We start from the raw sequence: 7,187 nt of genomic DNA, 5'->3' as shown, positions 1-7,187 counted from the left end.
CTCCCTGCATTTGCTTAGTCTGTATCACTGGATGTCTCCTAGGAACCAGAGGAAGGAGTCAAACGCAGCCAGTCCGGTACGATGGAAAAGAATGGAACAACTGGGTCTGGTCTGAGTTTCACTTTCTTCTCTTTGCCTCGTTGTTTATTTCAAAGAGTAATCTAAAATCCAAAGAGCTGGGAAGGAAAGCAAGTTGTTGTAGGGATAGAACTGGTTAAAGGATATTTAGGTAAGTTCTATATATGCAAGTAGGCCAGGCCTAATGAAATTGATCCTGGGGTATATAAAGAACTAACTGAAGCAATCTTGTAACCATTAGCAATAATGCTCAAGGACTAAAGGAAGAGTTGGAGTTTCAGGGCACTAGAGAATGGTAAATAAAAACGGGGAACAAAGAGGACCTGAGGAATTTGTAGACCAGTCAGCCTGTCTTTGATACCTGGAAACATAGTGGAACCAATTAAAACAACCATCATTTTGAAAGCTCGCAGAGCTGTGGTGATCAGCCAGTTCTGAAGCAGTAGCCACTAGCAGACTAGCTACATTCAGCCAGCCAAACAGCCACATACAGCTAGTGGCTAGTGTGTTGGACACCACAGTGATAACAAGGAACGGCCAGCCTGGCTTTTCAGGAACAATCGTTTCCTTCTTCGACAGGGTTATTGGCCTAGTGGCTATGGGGGAAGTTGTAGATGCTTAATTTGATGGAGGCTTTTGACATTTTCAGCAAATGGAATCTAGATTAAATCACCTTATGGTGGGTGCACACATTTTTTACAAACCCATGTGACCTACTCAAAGTACAGTTGTACTTTGAGTAGGTCGCAAGGGTTTGTAAAAAAATGTGTGGATTTTGTTGGGATCAATCTTGTTCTAGTTCTATTCCCTATTTGTAATGGGGGGGGATAATAGAGGGCCAAGGATGCTTATAAAATTTGCACCTGACACCAAGCTGGGAGGGGTTGCTAGCACTTTAGCAGTCAGGATTAGAATTTAAAACCTGACAATTTGGAGAATTGATCTGAAACCAACACAAGAAAATTCAATAAAGACAAGTGCAAAGTATTTCACCTAGGAAGGAAAAATGAAATGCAAAATGGGAAAGAACTGGCTAGATGGTCATGCTGCAGAACAGTCGCTGGGGTGTTATAGGGGATCACAAATTGAATGAGTGGTCAGTGGGGTATGGTTGCGTGTTTTGAAAAAATCCCCTTCTATCATTCCAGGGTGTATTAGCAGAAGTGTCCTATGTAAACAGGAGGGTAATGAATCCTGCTATACGTGGTACTGGTGTGATCTCAGCTGAAGTGTAGAGTCTAAGGGTATGTCTACACTACAGCGCTAATTCGAACTAACTAAGCTAATTCGAATTAGCGCAGCTAGACTTAAAAACTAGTTCGAATTAGTGTTTTGCTAATTCGAACTAGCATGTCCACACAGAGTGGACCCTGAACTGGGGTTAAGGATGGCCGGAAGCAGTGCCGGCAGGGCATCAGATGAGGACTTAGAGAGTGGAGCTGCTGTCTCAGGCTTAGCCAAGGGCTGTGCTTTAAGGGTCCCGACCCCCACCCTGGACAGACAGTTCTCAGGGGGTTTCCCGCTTGCAAACCAGTCCTGGCTTGGAGTGCCTTGAGTGCCCACACTCGGCACATCACAGCACTCGGACATCAGCCTGGATGCACTTGCCGCAGGCTGCCATCTGGGGGGAGGGGTCAATCGGGGGGCTGCAGGAGAGTTTCCACTCCGAGGAGCCCGCAGAGCCACCCCAGTCCTCCCCATTGTGGGCTCGTACCCCATTCCTCCCTCACCTCCTTCCACTTACCCCTCCCTAGCCCCCCTTCCTGATGTACAAAATAAAGAAAACGTGTTCAAAAATAGAATTTCTTTATTGAACAAAACTGGGGGAAACTGGGAAAAAGAGGTGGGAGAGGGGAGGGCAACTAAAATGATCAGGGGTTTGGAACAGGTCCCATATGAAGAGAGGCTAAAGAGACTGGGACTTTTCAGCTTAGAAAAGAGGAGACTGAGGGGGGATATGATAGAGGTCTATAAAAGCAAGAGTGGTGTGGAGAGGGTGCATAATGAAAAGTTCTCCATTAGTTCCCATAATAGAAGGACTAGCGGACACCAAAGGAAAGGAATGGGTAGCAGGGTTCAAACTAGTAACAGAAAGTTGTTCTTCACAAAGCAAAGAATCAACCCGTGGAACTCCTTGCTGCAGGAGGCTGTGAAGGCTAGAACTAGAACAGAGTTTAAAGAGAAGTTAGATCAAGTCATGGAGGTTGGGTCCATGGAGTGGTATTAGCCAGGGGGTAGAAATGGTGTCCCTGCCCAAAGGCTGGAGAGGGATGGCACGAGACAAATGGCTTGGTCACTGTCTTTGGTCCATCCCCTCCAGGGTACCCAGGGTTGGCTGCTGTCAGCAGACAGGCTACTGGACTAGATGGACCTTTGGTCTGACCCAGTACGGCCATTCTAAGCTCAGGGCTCAGGGTCGGGGGTCTCAATGGACCACCCTGATTTTCATGCAAACCTGCTCCTGGGTGGCCAGGCTGGCAGCTCTCCTGCCCTAGACGGCCGCTTTCCTGTGCCTAGTGCGGAGATCATGGATGAGGTCCACGATGTCCGCACTAGACCAGGCGGGTGCCCGCCTCTTGCGGTGCTGGCCAGGCTCTCGAGAGCTGCCAGCCTGGTCCCAGGAAGAGGCGGAAGGCTGGGGAGCATCGGGTGGGTGGCTCATGGCATGCCAGGTGCAGGGTCTGCTGGCTGGGTGCTGGCAGGCTTGCACCTGGAACGGGCACCGTAGCCAGCCCGTGCCCCTTTAAGGGGTCTGGGGCCGGGAGGGGGGGTATACAAGATTCCCTGGTGGTGCCCAGCGTGGCCACCAGGGAAAGCTGGGGGGGGCTAGCCTCCCACTAGTTCGAATTAAGGAGCTACACAGCCCTTAATTCGAACTAGTAAGTTCGAACTAGGAGTCCTCGTGCAATGAGGTTTACCTAGTTTGAACTAAGTGCTCCGCTAGTTCGAATTAAGTTCGAACTAGCGGAGCGCTAGTGTAGTGCCTATGAAAGTTAATTTGAACTAACGTCCGTTAGTTCGAATTAACTTTGTAGTGTAGACATACCCTAATTGTGGCTGCTGCACTTTTGGAAAGAATTGGTAAAGAGAGTCCAGAGGAGAGCAACAAAAATGATCAACACATGACCAAAGGGAACACATTGACCTGGGGGAAAGGTTTAAAAGATTGGCTTGTTTGATGTCTTGGGGAAAGACAACTTGTGGGGGAACTGATGCCCGTCTTTGAATACATGAAGGACTGTTGTAAAGAACATGGTGATCAACTGTTCTGTGTCCACTGAAAACAGGACAAGTAGTAATGAGCTTAATCTACAGCAAGGGGGAGGTTAAATATCAGGACAAACTTTCTAACTCGCAGAGGATGAATCTCTGGAGCAGGCCTCCAGAGGAGACTGTGGGATCCCTGTCAATGGAGGCTCAGATCAAGATGGACAAACACCTATCAGAGGCTGCTGCTTCAACTGTGGGGCTGGCTTCGTGGGTTTTTCAGGTCCCTTCTATCTATGCAAAAAGTTAGGGCAGCAGTGCAGCACTGGTCAGACATCAGCCATCGAAGCAAGACTGTGGCAAATGAAAAGGCTTCTTCCATCTTGGGTATTTGAAAAAAAAAAAATCATCAGACCCAGGGGACTCACTTCCCCTTTTTTCTTTGGTGTGAATCATTGCTTTAAATCCAGTCCATGTAACTAAGCGTCCTTGAAACATCTGATAGCTTCGCACATGGGTAAACGAACAGTCCACCTCAGCACCGTTTTTTAATTTTCCCCATGTTGGCCAATGATAACTCAGTCAATTTCACTCTTGTATCTAACTGGTTTCTACTCTTTTTTTTTTTTTTTCTGGTTCATCTACACTAGCCCAGGGTTGTAAGGCTGGGTTCCATGCATCACCCCAGCATCACATATTTTGGTTTTCATAGAAATTTTTTTTCAATTGCAAATATTTTGTGTGATCGCCTACTGTGAATAAGCGAACACTGCAGCGAGATGGAAGGGCTGCTTCAAACTGTTACAGGTGGAGAAGGTCTTGCCGTCTTCCCCTCCCCCTTCCATTCTTTGCACAGAAGCGGGACAGGGTTTTAATTTGAGTGAATGCTCCGATTCTGTAGCATCAAGAATTCTGGAACCTTGGCCTGTGTGCAGCTGCCAGGAGTGCACCAGAGGCGCCCATGTAAAAGTGAAGAGTGGGAGGTGGCAGGCAAAGGTCAGGGGTGAAGTGCTAGTGTGCCCCAAGGAAAGGTCAGCACCATGTGTGATGAAGTGGGGGGTTTATTCACCTAGTGATGTTGCATGTGAGTTTTACTGTCCTATACTAACTAGCAGGAGGTGTGTGCCTTAGTTTCCCTGCTGCACCAAAGCCTAGATCGTAATGGGAATTCATGTGACTTCTAGTGAGGGAGGCTGCCTAGCTGCCTGCACATAAACAATGGCCTTGGGACATGTGCCACCTTTTGCGCAGAAAGCTGGACAAAGGCTGGAGCAGTCTGGGGCCAGGCAGCTGGAAGTGAGACACTGCTGGCTTGGAGGGGGGGAGGAGGCACAAATGCTGGCTTGGAGGGGCGGGGGGGGGTGGCACAAATGCTGGCTCCCAGCTCCCTTTTCCCAAGATAGAAGCATAGAATGTTCCTGTTTTCTGTGCTAAGTTCTGTCCTATGTGGTGTCCCGGTCACCACCTGTTGGCTCAGTCTCTGCTGACTGTGGATGGGGGGGGGTGACCCTCCCTTACATCTGTGGCACCAGCTGGGGCAGAAGGGAGAGTTGCTGCTACCTCCCTGCTCCTCATAGAACCATAGAACTGGAAGAGACCTCAGAAGGCCATCAAGTCCAGCCCCCTGCTCTAGGCTGGACCAATCCCAACTAAATCAGCCTGGCCAGGGCTTTGTCAAGATTAGACAAACACCTCTAGGGATGGAGACTCCACTACTTCCCTAGGGAATCTATTCCAGCGCTTCCCCACCCTCCTAGTGAAATAGTTTTCCCTAAAATCCAACCTGGACCTCTCCCATCACAACTTGAGACCATTGCTTCTTGTTCTGCCATCTGTCACTACTGAGAACAGCCTCTCTCCATCCTCTTTGGAACCTCCCTTCAGGAAGTTGAAGGCTGCTATCAAATCCCCCCTCACTCTTTGCTTCTGTAGACTAAACAGACCCAACTCTCTCAGCCTCTCTTCATAAGTCATATGCTCCAGCCCCCTAATCATTTTGGTTGCCCTCCGCTGGACCCTCTCCAATGCGTCCACATCCTTTTTGTAGTGGGGGGCCCAGAACTGGACACAATACTCCAGATGCAGCCTCACCAGAGCCAAATAAAGGGGAATAATGACATCTCTGGATCTGCTGGCAATGCTCCTCTTAATGCAACCTAATATGCCATTCACCTTCCTGGCTACAAGGGCACACTGTTGACTCATATCCAGCTTCTCATCCACTGTAACCCCTAGGTCCTTTTCTGCAGAACTACGAATTAGCTGGTTGGTCCCCAGCCTGTAACAATGCTCGGGATTCTTCCGTCCCAAGTGCAGGACTCTGCACTTGTCCTTGTTGAACCTCATCAGATTTCTTGTGGCCCAGTCCTCCAATTTGTCTAAGTCACTCTGGACTCTATCTCTGCCCTGAAGCGCATCTACCTCTCCCCCTAGCTTAGTGTCATCTGCAAACTTGCTGAGGGTGCAATCCATCCACTCATCCAGGCCATTAATAAGGATATTGAACAAAACCGGTCCTAGAACCAAACCTTGGGGCACTCCGCTAGAAACTGACCGCCATCCTGACATCGAGCCATTGATCACTACCCGCTGGGCCCAGCCTTCTAGCCATCTTTCTATCCATCTTACTGTCCATTTATCCTATCCACATTCCCTTAACTTGCTGGCAAGAATATTGTGGGAGACCGTATCAAAAGCCTTGCTAAAGTCAAGGTATATCACATCCAGTGTGTTTCCCATGTCCACAGAGCCAGTTACCTCCTCATAGAAGCTAATCAGATTGGTCAGGCACGACTTTCCCTTTCTGAATCCATGCTGACTATTCCTAATCACTTTCCGGTCTCCTAAGTGCCTCACAATGGATTCCTTAAAGAGCCCTTCCATGATTTTTCCAGGAACCGAGGTAAGACTGACCAGCCTATAGTTCCTTGGATCGTCCTTCTTCCCTTTTTTGAAGATGGGCATTACATTTGCCTTTTTCCAATCATCCGGGATTTCTCCCGACCTCCACGACTTTTCAAAGATAATGGCCAAAGGCTCCTCAATGACATTTGCCAACTCCCTCAGTACCCTCGGATGCATTAAGTCCGGACCCATAGATTTGTGTTTGTTTAGCTTTTCTAAATAGTTCCTAACCTGTTCTTTACCCACCAAGGGCTGTCCATCTTCATCCCATCTTGCGTCACTTGGCGCAGAAGTCCAGGAGCCGACCTTGTCCGTGAATACAGAGGCAAAGAAAGCATTGAGTACTTCAGCTTTCCCCACATCATCTGTCACTAGGTTACCTTCGCACACCCTCTCTGATCACCTTGTTAACATGCCTGTAGAAACCTTTCTTGTTATCCTTCACATCCTTAGCCAGTTGCAATTCCATTTGCGCTTTTGCCTTCCTGATAACCCCCCCGGCATTCTCGAGCTATACCTTTAAACTCCTCCCTGGTCATTTGTCCAAGTTTCCACTTTTTGTAAGCTTCCTTTTTGTGCTTAAGTTCACCAAGGATTTCCCCTTTAAGCCAATCCGGTCTCCTACCATGTTTGCCTCTCTTGCTACGTGTCGGGATGGTTTCTTTCTGTGTCTTCAATAAGGCTTCTTTAAAATACTGCCAGCTGTCCTGGACTCCTTTCCCCTTCATGTTAGCATCCCAGGGGATTCTGCCCATCAGATTTCTGAGGGAGTCAAAATCTGCTTTTTTTGGAAGTCCAAGGTGTGTAGTTTACTACTCTCTTTTCTTCCTTTGGTCAGGATCCTGAAATCTACCATCTCATGATCACTGCTTCCCAGGTTGTCACCCACCTCCACTTCCCCTATTAGTTCCTCCCAAATACACTCCAGCTCCCGCATCAGTCCCCTCCCTCTTATCCCCCATGCCTCTTCCCTTGGGCTAGTACTATTCCCTAGTTCC

This window comes from Pelodiscus sinensis, chromosome 18 (genome assembly GCF_052426305.1).
Source record: "Pelodiscus sinensis isolate ZL-2025 chromosome 18, ASM5242630v1, whole genome shotgun sequence".
Lineage (NCBI taxonomy): Eukaryota > Metazoa > Chordata > Testudines > Trionychidae > Pelodiscus > Pelodiscus sinensis.
This window is presented reverse-complemented; position numbering follows the sequence as displayed.